The sequence below is a fragment of the Wasmannia auropunctata genome, unplaced genomic scaffold, assembly GCF_000956235.1.
Source record: "Wasmannia auropunctata unplaced genomic scaffold, wasmannia.A_1.0 LD334991.1, whole genome shotgun sequence".
In the NCBI taxonomy this organism is placed as follows: Eukaryota; Metazoa; Arthropoda; class Insecta; order Hymenoptera; family Formicidae; genus Wasmannia; species Wasmannia auropunctata.
Window position 1 is genome coordinate 111661 of NW_012027899.1, and position 16318 is coordinate 127978.

General features: G+C 36.0%; 1 protein-coding gene across 1 annotated transcript in view; it reads right to left on the reverse strand.

Moving 5' to 3' along the window:
* The window catches only part of LOC105457842 (protein vav), a 59645-nt gene extending 49444 nt beyond the window's left edge, over window positions 1–10201 (reverse strand). The window contains exon 1 of the mRNA XM_011702745.1: window positions 10163–10201. The gene's annotated coding sequence lies outside the window, so the exon portion shown is untranslated. The remainder of the gene's footprint in view (window positions 1–10162) is intronic.
* Between the last annotated feature and the right edge of the window lie 6117 nt (window positions 10202–16318).

Below are 16318 nucleotides of genomic sequence, written 5' to 3' on the forward strand. Positions count from 1 at the left end.
ATACTTTTATCTTTAGAAGTTATCAGATTCGCACTGTTAACGCCAAATACATTTATCTTATTACTTCAAAAGCCAAGGAGAAATTTTGTAATACATCAAATGTTCTGCAGGAAGTAGCAAATACCACTTGTATAGAATGAAAAATTGCAAATTAAAATTACGTTATCGTCGAGAAACGGCGGATATTAATTTTGCAACTGTCAAACATTCGCCAGAAGCAAAGGAATTTCGTGTTTCGTAAATTTTCCATCGCCCCGTCCGTGCGACTGCATAATTAACGGCTGATTTTTAACGACATCATTAAAAAGTGACAGCGGAAATTCAACGTTTGCCGACAACGTTCGCTTAATAAGTTCGACGTTGGTAGTTTGTGTTTCGCTTCTTTCGTAGCGTTGTCGTCATTCCTTCTCCTTTTCTTCTCGACTTCATTTTACAAGTTGTCACAAGTCATAGGATTTAAAAGGGCTGTTCGAGAGCTTAACTTTGCCGCTTAACGGATACAGAGTGAGAGTGAAGTTGCGCGCGAGAGGAGGAGTGCTCGAGTTTAAAACAGCGGACTCTATGGGTCAGAGAGGAGCCTGAAATCATGAATACGTCGAGATTCGGGAATTCGCAGTTATGCTTTATAATGGCGTGTTGTTATTGTATTTAACAAAGTAAAATCGTACTAAAGTATTACATTGTTAGTAGCTCAATTAAATTCACTATAATGGAATTTTTTGTGGTAACAGAAAAATTACATTATACTCTGAGAAAAGTTAAAATAATTTACGTTTAAGGAACTTATTAAAATTTTATTTTCCAGAACACGGCACGTTAATTATCTCGAGTTTGATCTGAGCAATAATTATATGATATTATATAAATAACTCTAATAATATTAATAATTATAAAATCGTTATTAATCTAATGTATATGTAATTACTAATAAATACGTTTAAATTGTTTATGGTTTCTTGATTGGATGTATGTATAATTAAAGTTGATATTGTATACTTATATTAATTAATGTATATTATGATGTAATGCAATATTCATATCATAAATCTGTTAAAAATATTTAAAAAGACATATTAAACTTTTTAAAAGATTAAGAGTCTTATATTTGACAACAAAGTTTAATTTTTAGGTATTTATCGGAGACGATGATTGCTACATTGCAATTATTACGTACTACTACAATATGAGAATTTTCCCCTCCTACATAAATTCTTTTACTAAAATATGTAATAAAATAATTTCTAATGTTTTACAATTGCCCTTTATAATATCTTTTTAAATAATTTTGATAAGAAAGAATCTTGTGATAAATATAAAAATTCATAAAGGCAATATTATTTTTATGTTAGAAAGAATTTTCTTATTTTATTACATTTTCCTTGCTTGAGAATGAATTACATCCATTAGAAATTTATGTGTCCTTTCTTTTCTGCGAAGTTGCTTATAGTACTTTATACTACTGTATTTAGAAAAAGTCGAACGCTCATGATATACAAAAACAATCACATTTGTAAATATGTCGCTACATCACAGTAAAACAATTGAAATATTTTTTCGAATGATTTAATACTTTTCCATTAAAACAAAACACGTATATCATTTTTCAGATGTTTCTTGCTCCATGTTTTTCGATAAAGCGATTTTACAATAAAAATACAATAAAAAAAAAATTATTTATTGTTTTTATGCAAATATATAATTTCCTTTTCCTATCAGATTTTCTCTAAGAAAATGTTTTTTTTTTTAAATAGGTATATAACAAATATATCACAAATAACTGAGTTAAGGATCCATCATCAATATTCGTCCGCAAGTTCCGTCGAATCGGCTCGCGACAGAACGAGGGAACACGCATAAAATCTGCAAACGCATAATTGCAGATAAACCGGCGTACGTGTTCGTGCAACTTCGCGCCGTAAGGTTTTAACGGCACAAAGAAGCGCCTGGCTTGCTTCTAGCCTGAACGGGAGCGAGTGAAAGGGACCGGGCGTGCCTAAAGTGCATGGGCAAACGAACAGCGATCCCGGGGGAAGTTTTGAGGTGGCCGGCACTCGAGGGAATGGATTATGGGTCAAGATAGGGCGGAAGGGAAGATTGCTCGTAGAGGCACACAGCGGCGGAGCCAAGTGATTGTGTAAATCAAGAAGGCACTTAGAACGCTTGGAATTCTGCTCTACGGGGCTTCCGGTTCAATCAGCCGCCAAGAATTACGCAAATATTCTTCACGGTTCCTCGAGCAGTTGTTTTCCAAAGTGAACTCTTACATAATCAGATTTCTATCATGTTAGGAGAAGCGAATTACTGGGAATATTATTTATCTGCACCTGTTCTTTCGTCGTGAATTTGAATAGCTTGATAACGATAGATTTGAAACTAAATTTTTATTAAAAATAATTGAACGTTACTCTTTAAACACGATCGACAATGAAACGATAATCGTCCTTGACATGGAAATATATCCAAACACGAAATATTCAGATAATATCCAAAAATATATAAAATATATATATAAAAAAAAGATAACGTGTCCAATGAAATTCTGGCAGAAAAAAGATCACTTCTAAGATTATCATTATTAAACATCGCGTGATGCGTGCTACATTTATTATCGCCCTTCATCTTCTACCTTTATAGAAGAATCCTTCCGCAAATCTCTTTTACCTGACTTTTTTTTCCGTTCCCAGCGGACGAGCGGGTGTTTCTATTGCCAGCCGAGTCATGTACAAACAGTTTCTTCGCGAAATTCTATCGCTTTTCGCGCGGCGCACAAACGCGATTGCACGAGCGAAGTTTTCCGTGGGGACCCCTTCAGCTTTTTCCATTTGTTCATATCAGATAAGTCTCTCGCTTGCGATAACTTTGTCTCCCGCGAAGTTTCGGCTCGCACGCACGCGTACGCGCGCGAGCGAGTGAGCGAGCGCGCGCAACTTCCGGTTTCTCTTCCATTCGTTCGTTCGCTATCGTTTCCGTCCGATTCTCCCTTCGGCCGCCACTTGTTCCTCATCGAGAGTCTGGTTGGCTTTCACGGGCGCGGGGGAAGTAACTCGAGCTGTGTGATCGGATAACGTTTAAACACTTCGCTTGGCGAATGCTAAACATAGCACGCGCGACATTTCCCGTCACCCTCTAATTTACATTCTAAATTTTCAACTATCGCTACAGAATGTAAACAATAAATGTCAATTAATGTGTAACATTTATCTCAGTATCAAAAAATAGCGTTTTTACGGATTCGAATTTCTTAAAAAATGTAGCGCGAATTCTTCGACGTATAGCCACAGTTCTAACGAGAGCGGGGAAAAAAAGGAAAGCGACAAGAAAAATCTACGTGGAATCTGTGTGCGTTTCTTTTGCGCAGATAAGACGGAAATCGAATCTGTCGCTCGCACGCACGCCCATACGCGGCACGTATACCTGGCACGAATGATCTTTGAGATATATGCTCGATTTGAAGAATCTATTCGCGTGCTCGATTAAACGATTGTGCTCGTTCGAGGGGCGCAGAGGATGAAAGCGCCATTAGAAGGGACAATAAGCGAATCATAGAACGGGCACAAATGGGAAGAAGAATGCCGATGTCTGGGAAGACTATGAGGGGTTGGGAGAGAAAAAAATGTGGGAAAAAAATGAGAGTTCGCGATTTCACTCGAGAATTCAAGACAACGATCAGTTTTGAATTTCTGGCAATGTAAACCGGAAAAAATTAAAATTCTGTTAAAATAAAGTCATTAAAATTTTCGACGTTCAAGACTGCAGCTTTCGTCGTAGCCGTCGACATTTATTTATAATAAATCTTTCTAAATGTTCCGCTTGCGAGGAATTCCAGTAATGTAAACTTCCCGGTTTGGAAATTCGACATGTATCGCTTAATGAAACACCATGTATGCGTGTATGTATGACTGTGTAGACGTGTGCGTACCGTACATTCCTGACATTGTGTTCCGTGTCAGCTGCGTTTAATGCACGCGAGCATAGGCACGCACGCACGCACGCCGGGCTTTACGCCTGTGTCACACGACGACGATTGTCTTCACGCGTCGCTCTACGAGTCACCTGCTCAACATTATGTGCTTTGCCGTATAATGCAATATACATTATATTATGCGATATACATTACAAAGGTGTTATTATCGTTTCCCGTCTATGTAACGGTAGGCTTTAAAATTTAACAGCATTCTATTTTACAGCGGGCGAAAATTGTGGCGAAAAATGACAAGATCGGTCATGCGATTTTAAGTCGCAAATTTACACTGGTGGCCGCTGGAGAATGTGATCGCGTTAAAATAGGAATTAATATTTCTGGCATTTAGTTGCGAGAATTGCTCGAATAAAGTGGGAATTTCGAAAGTCATTATCGGAAAATTAATACTCATCAATCTGTATTACTGTTTCTGTAAATGAAGTCGAATATGCTTGATTAAATGGTACGCGAAATACAATATAATGAGAAAGCGGAGATCATTTGCGATTTTTTTTTACCAATGTGATCTGTTAGTAATAAAATCACTCCGAATCAGAGAAAAAAAATAATATGCTGCTATATTTCGCTCGCTTTGTCCCATCCCTTCTACGCTTTATATTCTTTCCTCTTTTCTACTATATTATCGTAGCATTGATTACAAAAGACTTTACAATTCAACACAACAAAGATTTTAGAGTCTCTAAGCAGGAAGAATTAAAAACGCGGAATTTTTAGATCTTAATGTAATTCTCAATATAATTTTCACGCTGCAATATACCGTGTAACGAGTGATTGCAGTGACTTCGATAAGTGGAGAAGCCTCGTAATCTCGCCTACTGTTTGATCTCATCTCAGATCCTGCCAAGTCGCCGGCAAAGCCGAGTCCTGGACCAGTTCGCACGTCCTTCGTCCGTAAATACCTGTCCTACCGCGGGCGCATCCCAGTAGCAGCAGCATCCTGCAGGGATCCCTCCCTTCTACTTGCAGGGATCTCGACTTCGCACGCTCTCGCTCTTGTCAGGCACCGTGCCGGAGAGTTGCTCGGGCCAAGCAATTTGTTAATGGCGATAATTTAGCAAAGCGGATTAAAGCAGCGCCGCCCCGGCGCGGCATTAATCAATGTTAAGTCTCATCCGCAAACCGACGACGCGAGCTTATGCCAAACGATCGACTGCAGCTTAATAGACATAACTGCACTTGGGAAACGGCGAAAAACGTGTGCATGTAAAAAAAAATGTTTTTGCTCTTCCTTTTGTTCTTTACTACTATCTCTTTTAATGAATAAATTCATTCTTGGAGGACTCTTTGATTTATGATTCGAGATCGTTTCATTTAGTAAAAATAAAAAAATGTCATTTTATCTTTGTCATTGTATCTTTTTGTTTTACATTATAATGGACTGTCGACAATGAATGAAAAACGTGAAAGCCAATGTAACCGCGCTGAATATCTATGTAACCACCAATTACTGCGCCGAAATTAATATATAATTTCGCTTTGACGTGCTTTGTGTATAACTTTCAGAATATGGTATAGCCAGAACAATGCTAATTATCGTTCCGCACTGCAAGAAATATTAATCAACGTATCCCAGTTAGGATATAACGAGCGCGCGGTGTGCAAAAACCTTCATTTTTATTCATTACGGTACGATGAAAATATGGATACACATTTATTTTGATAAATATCAAACGAGATACTGTCCGTTCTTTATTATTTTTTTTATCGCAAAATTAAGCATAAATGTATTAAAATTTTCATCATTCGGTACGATCTACGTAATTAACGTAACACATTCATGTATCTATGCAATTGTGATATAACGTTTCTTCCATATTCTCTTTTACAGTAACAAAATTAAAAGTTTCCTATTTATTAAACTGAAAACAAAAATCTTAAAATTCTTTATCGTATTACTTGCATTTATCCCGCTGTTACATACAGAGTGATTCATTTTTGGAAAAGCTTTTCTCACTTTGTTATCATTTGAAATAGTTTAACTTTTTAATGCAACTTTGAAAGACAAAGTCTTTCTTGCGTTGCAGTTAAAGTGATATGATTATTAGAAAGAAAACTCTTTACATGAAACTCTATGATTCCGCGAGCAACCTGACCTATCTTTATATTTGCTTTTTTAGTGACGTCCTAAATCGTATAAAAATGCTCGAGGTGATAAAACGTTACGTGAAACGGCTCAATATAGCCGTCGATTTGCGCGAATGTCTAGAAATACAGCGGCGCGTATAAAGCTTTTTAAAGAGAAGAATAAGAAATATACATATTTGATATTTTCGCTATGAGATTTTCTCCCGGTGACACCAGCGAACGGATGGCGGATTTTGGGCGTAAATTTCGACGCGATGCATCGCCCTCGCAAAAACGGAGAACGGCACGAAACGGTCGGAGGGGGATGGGAGGCGTTTTAGTGGCTGTCGCCTACAAATACCGCGATCTTCTCGGGCGAAATCTGCATTCCGAAGAGCTGTGACAGCCCACCCCCGCACGCGCTACCACTTTCGCCCCCTTATCTCGTCTCTTTCATCGCCATTCTTTGACTCTGTCATTTTTCTCAGCGCTTCGTATCATCGTATTTTTCTTTCGCTTTTTTGAACGCACCTTTTTTTCCCTCTCTTTTTTTATCTCCCCTCGCAGTATATATCCAGAGATATCTCAGTGCACCTGCGCATCCCCTCCTGATACACGGAGAATGTGGAATAAATAAAGCAGCATCTAGTGGAAAAACGATAAATCCCGAGAGGCGCGCCAGCAATTTGTTGAATGGCGAGAGAAAGAGAGCAGGGCCCCGGTGAAAAACGGGTTCGAGTAGGAGGAAGGGCAACGTGAGAAAAGCGAAAGGCGGGTCAAGAGTAGCCGAGACAGGCACGTTCGAAATCTTGGCGTGTAATTTACGGGAGCAGGCATTACGTAATCTGAGCGATAAATAATGTTATCATAGCATTCTGACCCGCGGTTTATCATGGCAATCGAGACCCTTTGTTTGCTCACTCGAGGTTTACTTAGTCGGAGCTTTATCTGCGTTTCGATATGAAGAGGATTTAAGATTCCATTATATTCGCATTATATACATATCTTGAAAATTTATTATATCACTCATTCATATGGAATTATTCCCCCTATAGTGTATTCCAATTTTTAGATGCTTCATAAAACGTACGCTTAATTAAATAATTAAGGCAGTGCCATATTAACAATGCAATTAAGGTTACATAGGCCGTGTTTCGATAGACAGTACTGAAAATCTATAATATACGTAACGCGAACTATAGATTTTTAGTACTGATAGTATATATCGGAACCCGGCCACAGATACACGGCTGTTGAATCAGATTATATACTCAACTTGTATTTCTTATTATTTTTAAGAGATCACCCAATAATAATGATGTAATCAAATATAATAAAAATCAAAATAAAATATAACTATTTACTTTTAATTGGAATGCCATCAAATGTAATGTATGTGTGTGCGCACGCAAGCGTACGTTTAATGTTAATGCAATATGTTAAATATATTGCACTTATATACTGTTTTGTAATTATGCAACGCAATGCAGTTCTCAGAATAAGCACATATACATAGTGTGCCCAGCTTCTTCCTAAGCTGAGGATTAAAACTCGCGAAAGTTTAATCGAGTCACGTGTATATTCACTTTTATCCGAAGCAGCCGAGGTTATCTTTGAAAATTAAATGTAAACGTTTAGTTTCTATAATATCCGCTGAGTAACCCGAGATAGCTTCCTCGTGTTAAAAAGTTTATTTAAACAAGCTGAGAAGAAAATAATAAGCTTAAGTCAACGGACTAGCGTGTAATTGAAAAAACTTAGATTTTGTTTATAATATAACTTAAATTTAAGAGAAAACCAGAACATTTAATCAACCAAAATATAATTAATACCAAGCGCATAATAAAATGCAATTTGTATTAAAAATTTTGAAAAAAATGTCATTTTATCAATGTCATTACCTATATCTTTTTGTTCTACGTTACAATGGGCTGTCGATAATGAAAGAAAAATGAAAGAGCCAATGCAAATCACGCTGTAAATATTTACATACGTAACCGTTAATTACTGCGTCAAAATTAATATATAATATCGCTTTGAAGCTTATATGAATAATAAGATGTGTAATATAATAAGACACATATAATTAGGTCGATATAGCACAATCGATTAATGTTTTTAAAATTAAAAAATATTAAAAAGTTAGTAAAATGTTAATAAAAAACTTTTATAATTTCTACTAATTTAAAAATAAAGTTTTTATTTTCCATTCTCTCATTTTTCATTCTTTTTCAAAGTAAAGTTCGTATCCTTTATATGATATAGAAAATTTTCTGGAACATCTGTCCTATTTTATGAAATTCCCTATATATTGCATATTTCAAATTTATGATGTGGAAATTAGCATAGCGACCTAAACAGATGTGTTATACGTTCCCTCGCGACACATTCTATTTTTACGAACGTCAAACGCGATTAACAAATCGCGGTCACGATTTACAGCTTATGTAATAAATCGCAAATAATTACGCGAGGTTTCGAGCCCCGCCGGGGAAATATCTGCCATTTATTAATATTGATGCGAACATGACGCTCTCGTGCCCGGGCGAAAATGAGACCGTGCGATATTAAAAAAATGCAACGGCTCTTTAATTGGGCCATCCTTGCAAAATTAATCACCCTGATTAATATCGCTCGATCCGCCGCAAATTAATCGTCCACAATTCGCCAAAACTGATCTGCAATTTTATTAATTCATCTGACAAGCACTTATTCAATCTGTTATTTTCGTACTTTGCGACTTATTTCGTATCGAATTATGACGAAATCACGCTGAAATTTTTTTAAAAGACTATTTTATTGACATTATTGATTAAGTAGATATTATTGCGCAGAATCAATTTTTATATTATTTGAATCCTGCATAATACTAACTAAAATAATTAATCTTCATTCGTATTTTTGTCTTATTTAATATTTTGTAATAAAGAGACAGAAAAAATTGTACGTTAAATAAATTATATTTATTTCTTTTAGTAATAATATTTTTTGTCTTAAATTATATCTATATCTATCTCTTATTTTTATTAGTTAAATGAAATAAATCTTATCTATTTTTTTCGAATATAAATTGTATACCCTCTGAAAAATGCATTGCGTATTTTCAGATGCGTTAAAACGAAATATAGGCGTGTCCGTTACGATACGATGTAATAACCCCCGTGAAAGTGGCTTCTCTTTCCACCGCTTTCCCACGACAACGATGTCCTTAAACGGAATTTCGCGAGCATAATCGAAGCTACGGGGATAACGGCAAAATAACCGTGCGCCATTTATGTGCGTACTTCTGCTAAGAAATAATCCGAAGTCCGCTCGTAAAGGCGCCATTACCGCCCTCGTCGCATGCTTGTCGGACATTACGTCGACTATTACTACTTCGGTCATTTATGGCCATCACTTATGGATATAAGTGGTCCCGTCGTAGGAGCTTAACCATCACTACTTTTCCTCACTCGCTTATGAATGTTTCACCGAGTTTTCCTCGTGGAAAATACGGCGTGTACAGTAATAGACACGTTTGGCATACACGATATTTTGCCGGGAAAACTGGGACAAATTTGTGTTCATAAAAATACTGGCAATCAGACATAAATGGCTCAATAAGTAATAAAAAAGAACGTTCTGGTAAATGGTGTTCTCTAGAGATTTTTAATGTAGTTCAAACCTTATTTTGAAATTAATTTAGGCATGTAGATTCTTTTATCAAAATATCTTTGACTTGCGATATTGATATTTTCGGTCATTGGAATCTTAGGTCTAACAATTTTTGCGATATAAAATGTACAAAGATATTATTAATAGATATAAAATGTACAAAGATATTATTAATAGATATAAAAATGAACGTTTAATGATTGAAAATGTCAAAGTTTATTGGCGTTTATTTTTCTTTAATAACGCTTAAATTGTACTCTAACTTATCTAGATACGTAAATCATTTCGTATGAAAACTTCATATATTTTTATAAAGAATTTTAGAGAGGTGGGTTATTTTTTAGATATATTTTAGAATAATACGATTGAAATTGTAAAATTACAATGTGCATTAGAAATAGCGCATTATAGTGCGCGCGATAAAGTGTTGCACAACAAATGTAAAATAATAAATTTACTCACAATACAAAATGATCTGGAACAGCTGCTATTTACTTTGTTCAATCCTTTATTCAACACGTCAATTGATGTCTATTGATCCTGCAACATAAAAGCGACATTAATCATTAAAATGTTCCATTGTACATAAAACAAACATACATTACGATATATAAATATCATTATACATTAAAATAAAATGTAACTGAGAATCTGCGCTTATCCAACATATATCTAAAAGTCCATTACGCAGGTAACATTTACATTTTCTGCAAAAATAGAAAACAAGAGATATGTGGAAATGGGAAATCGAACTAAGAGCAGAGAGATTATCATAATTGAAAGCTCGTAAATTTAAAATTCAATAATGCGATTGTGAAATTGTAGAAGACGTAATATCCTAAAAGTGGCGTATTAACGGCCAACAAATACGCGCATCTCACTTTACCGATTAAATCCGTAATCCTTAAAATAAAATTCTCCGTTAAAACGACGAGATGTGAAATTCAAATGGCGATCCGTTACGAAGAAAACTGATACGAAAGAAGTCACGGCGTTTACGCAGCGCGATAATACATCTTTCAGCATATGTACGAGCTGTCGGTGCTTGAATTTACGAAAAGAATGCTAATGTCTCCCACGGCGCTCGCTCTTGTGGCGATCATTTCGCGGAAATACGGAACGTGGCGTATATACGGAGTATTTCGACGGGCAGGTGCAAACAGAAACGTACCTAAAATGTTTGTCACCAAGGACAAATCCGATGTATTTCATAAATAACTTAAAAATTCAAAATTTGAAAGGGATATGCGCTAATGCTGATGGATATTTTTCTTAGTTTCGTTTTGTTAAAAAACTTATACCGAGAAAGTTTTTAATTCTACTAATGAAAATAATTACAACAATAATTAAAATGTTTTAAATTGAAAAAAAAAAAGATACATTACATAGATAAGCCGATTTCTATTATTCTTTGATAAATTCTTTACTTAGAAATGATTTAGAAATTGGTATTTCAATTTTTACAAACTTAATCGAAAGATGTATATATATAAAATTTAAACAGAAAATAAATGTGTACACTCGTAATAATGTACATTCACAAGCAGTTTCGTTTTTTAATCTGAATGAATTTTTTGTTTTGTCTGAAACTCGCTGGTTTTACCTCTCTCGATATGAAACTCCTCGTAAATGATTCGAAAACTTAAATAGGATACGAAGAAACATATTACGCTCGCAAGTAGAGAGTTCTGTCTTAGTTTGACAAATTTGTTTTTATTTAGCTTGAAAACTTGTAATGACATTTCGACCGGGGTAGACCGTCTTCCTCGCCAACCCCTCCGTACGTCACTGGTTGCGAGGCAGTTTTCCCAGACAGGTATAAGTTCGTTTTAGCAGGCCGTGCACGTGTGCGCGGTCGTGTGCACTTCTCGTGACACGCCAGCCACGTACAACGGACCGCTGCGATGGTGCCGCACGGCGTTGTAGGCTAAACGAATAACTTATGCGTTCTGAATAAGAGACCGGCGCCGTCTGGCTCGATGCCCTACGTCACTACTTTCGCGAAACGTGCGTCCGTATATAAGCTATCTCCCGGAGAACGACTCCCGTTATGCTTAAACACACGCAAAAAATTTTTATCAAAAGACTGTACTTATATACGAAGCGCATCAAATCGTAGCGTATAAATCCTGAAACAGGAACGTTCTAATCTTCCTTTGCTTGATAATTAAATTTCGAAATGCCTCCATAAAATATTAGAGTGCGAATTGAAGGAAAAACTTTAACGGATATTTTCTCGATGTGCGATTTATTGAGCGTGGCTGAGATCGCGATTGTTCAAAGCTGCGTGAAAAATGCACCGGAAACGCAGACGCTGGTATCAAGGCAGGTTTCACGGGAATATTGGCAAGAGTAAATCAAGCCACTTTGGGAGCGATAAATTTCTAGCAACAAGCAAATACGAACTGTCTGAACAAAGTTGCGCGTTACTATTTCGTCCGATATTATTCGACGCCGCGCTGCAAAGTCGCCGTCGCCGTCGCCGCGCCGCGCCGCGCCGCACCGTGCCGTGCCGATGATAACGACAGCGCGGAACTGGAGAAACCGCAATTAGCGAATTAACGGGGTGCAATTATCACGGAGGATTCTATTAATTCCTCTCTGTAGAATCCCCGGTGGTAGAATTTAAACGCGCATTAGCAATAATTGAACGTGACTAGACTCTAAATATTTTTGTTAAATACGATACTAGCGAAATCCATTGTTTCAATTGCACGGCTTATTCACAACTTTGCCACGACATCTATAAATTATAAATAATTTATAGTTGTATGTAACAGATCATACATAAATTTTATGAAGAAAAATAGATTATTTTTTAAATTAATAAGAAAAAAAGATAAAATAACAAAAATGTAATGGAAAGTAATCAAACAGAGAAAAGTCGCGTAATGTGATATTTCGATAATATTGCTAAGCGCGAATCCATGGTAACGGGTTATTTTAGGAAAATGAATAGCGAGAAAGGAAATCGTCAGATTGATTGCGAGTCGCGAATCGTTAAGACGTGTACGATTTTTTAATAAATAAATACTGCATACAAACATTAGTTATTTGGCCTTGCTATAAAATGAAAAATATTAGTAAATTATTGCTAAATAGGTAAACGTAAGAGTTCTATTTAATATTCCCATTTTTAACAAACAGCATTTTTAACTCGGATTAAAAATTAATACGTCAATTAATATCGCTAGTTAAATAATTAACTAAAAACATTTCCTTACTTTCGTAAAAAGAAGTATTGTACATTAATCATTTTACTCGGACAATCAGATATACGATGTGACAGAAGGTATGTCTACCTTGCATCCATTTTGCATTGCGGTCATTATTTATACGCTGCTTTACAGCAATAATTCAACCGCGAGACGAGGTAATCAAACAGATCAGACAGTGGAGAGTAACATTTACGCCGCTAAGGCCACTTATCCGTTCTAATGAGTGGTTAATCGAATCGGCCAATCCAATAGGTAGTAGCCCAGGTGGCGGCCGAGGCTGCATGTCCGGTGGTCCATGCTAGTATTAGCCGATCCGTTCATCTGACGTCACATCGATCATCCGAGCTCTTCGAGCGGGATGGGGTATACTTGCATGTATGCACGTCCGTCGGCTAAACACGTACATTTGTAGCTACGGGCGATACGCGTCGCTCGGTATAATACATGTGACAGCTTCTTTGTTGGCCATTGTCAAACTGCGACTGAATCGACAGCGGGCCCTCTGTCGCAATTTCGTAGATGAGCAATGCCGGAGCTATTGACCGATCGTAACTCCGCCGTTTCGCGGATTCCAAAATGGACTCGCTGAACGATATAAATGTCTATCAAACCGCTGAACGGATGCGACGATAAATTGGATGAATTGGCCGATTCATCATCAGTCACTTAGCCTTCTCTGCCCTACCTCCCCCCCTCCCCACTCCCCTTCCTCCCCCGCCTCTCCCGCCCGCCCGGCGCAAATTCCTCATCGCGATCATTTGTCGCAGCGAGAACTCTGTTCTTCCGCTGCAATCGGAATGTGTGATTTATTGCACACATCATGGACAACGTTTCGAAGTGAATAATCCAATCTTTCATCGATTTAAAAATTTTAATGATTCTTCATGACTCTCATAGGCAACAAATCGTTACGAATAAATTAATAAAATTGAACTAATATACTTTTGCTTCCTCTTTTTTTAAAGGATTTTTTTAGTCTTATTGTCGTAATTTTCTTGTGAAAAGTATGCATAAATTTTTTTCATGCTGAATACAAAAATGGGATGTCAAGTCAAATGGATCCATCTCATCTGCATTTTACAATTGACATCTATTTTTGGCTGAAGAGAGAAAGAGAGAGAGAGAGAGAGAGCAAAGATAAATGGATATCTTCGTTCTGTACGCAAAAGAGCATCGAATACGCTATGCATTATTCCGGAGTGGCAGATGTAATAAATCCGATTATCCTTGAAGCAGCGAGATTCTCCTGTCTAGCTTAGCATTGATATTTGAAGGACTTAGATATTGCGGAAGATGTTATCCGTCGTGGTATAATTCTCAGATCAACCACGGCAAATATTCCAACTGATTTTTCGCCATCAAATTTTTATCTTTAAATATCGCATTATTAAAAATAGTTCATTGTTCTAATTGACATTTTAACACCTTGAATAAATTAAGAGTAGCCGTATATAAAAAGCATAAAAAGCATACTATTTTCATCACAATGATATTGCACAAAAGAAGACCAAGAAATTCTTAAATATGAAAATGGTCATGTAACATAAATAGAACATATATATATATAATATTTTTATAGTAAAAATTATTGGAAACAATTTAATTTTTGTATGTACTAAATAAATATAGAAGTTATACACTGGAAAAGAGAGTTGATAAAAAATTACATAATATCTCAAATTAGCTCTTTTTTACAAATTAGGTTTGCTACGACAAAATAATACTACGTGTTTAACGCAAATTCGGCTCTCCTCGCTGCATTTAAAATTTAGCGCATCAAATGCATCCAAATAAACCTAAAGGGATGGATAATTTTGGTTGGCCGACGACGACGACGACGACGACGACGACGACGACGACGACGACGACGACGAGGACGACGAGGACGACGGCGCTCACCGTTCGAAGGTCAAGAAGCAAGTAACGAGATTCGAACTTCCGGCAAACGACTGCGACTGACAAATGAGAGGCGAAGTAATGGGCCGACGCTACCTGCATAAATAATCGGGCCGACCAATGCGGCGCCGCAACCACTTCCAGGAACAGTTCCACATCGCCGCCCGCCCGGTGGTTTATCGACCTACGATACCGTTGACCTACACCACCACCCGCGTAGGGTGGTGCAGGGTGGTGAATTCGCGCTCCAGCCGTACGATATTCTATTTTGTTGTGCTATCGAACCGCATCCCTTTGGCAACTCGCACATTCAAAGCGTTTCAGAAAAAATGTGACTGGAATAAAATTTAAGCGACGATATTTATAATATAGTTCGCTTGGATATAGCAATTTATTTGTATTTAAATTGTATTATAGATATATGCTTTGATTGATTACAAAAAAATATAATTTATTTTCAGAAATAGAGAATGAGAATTTTTACAACGAAAGTACTTTTTAACTATTATTGTGCAAATTCAGTATATCATGAAATATTACTGGATAACAGTTTCAATAGTAATTTTTATAAAAATTCAATTTACCACGCTTTCTACAAATTTATTTCATCCTTTGATTAAAATGTTGTGTCATAAACGCGTTGGTAAAATATATTATCTAATCAACGTTCCATTGAGCGTCCATAACTCTTTCAAAACTGGTAAATTAAAAAAAAATTTTTTATTTGAAAGTTTCTATGTGAATGAAAAATTACTTCTTTTGAGTATACACACTAAAGCCTCGTTAAGACCAATTTAAAAGGAATCACAACCGGTGCTTTGCAAGCGCGTTTACGTTGATCTATTTTTGTTCGGATTCTTTTCGATTGAATTATACTGAGCTTGCATTAATAAAAATTTGATTTAATGTTAAATATATCAATTATATATCTAAAAGTAAAAATTTACTAAAATTAATTACACAGTAATTATAAAGTCACTAAATATTATTATGGCACAATATTGATAATTGCAAGATATTGATTATTATATATAATAATTTCATGACATAATAAACGTAATTTGTTTGTATTATCTATTCGTGTAAAAATAAGACTGAGAGAGAGAAAGAGAGAGAGAGAGAGAGAGAGAGAGAGAGAGAGAAAGGTTTTATATGTAATTACTTGCGAAATATCTGTTTACTTCTTATTTTTTTATCTATACGTTTTTATTTTATCATTAATATTGTAAAGATTATTTTGTTATGTTTAACGAATAATTTTGTAGGTTTCTCTATTTGTTGTGGACAAACTGTCTTCGCGAAACAATAAATTATCTAATTATTTTCTCTTAATTATTCATGTTCTCACAATAAAACAAATAAATGTATCTTGAAAATAAAAATTCAAGCTATGAATTTACCTTTGTAATATGTATGTGCATCGTGCGTAAATGGAGGGTAAAAATAGACGGAAAAGTAGAGCAAGAAAAAACTGACCGTCGCAAAATAATTCCATAAATAACGG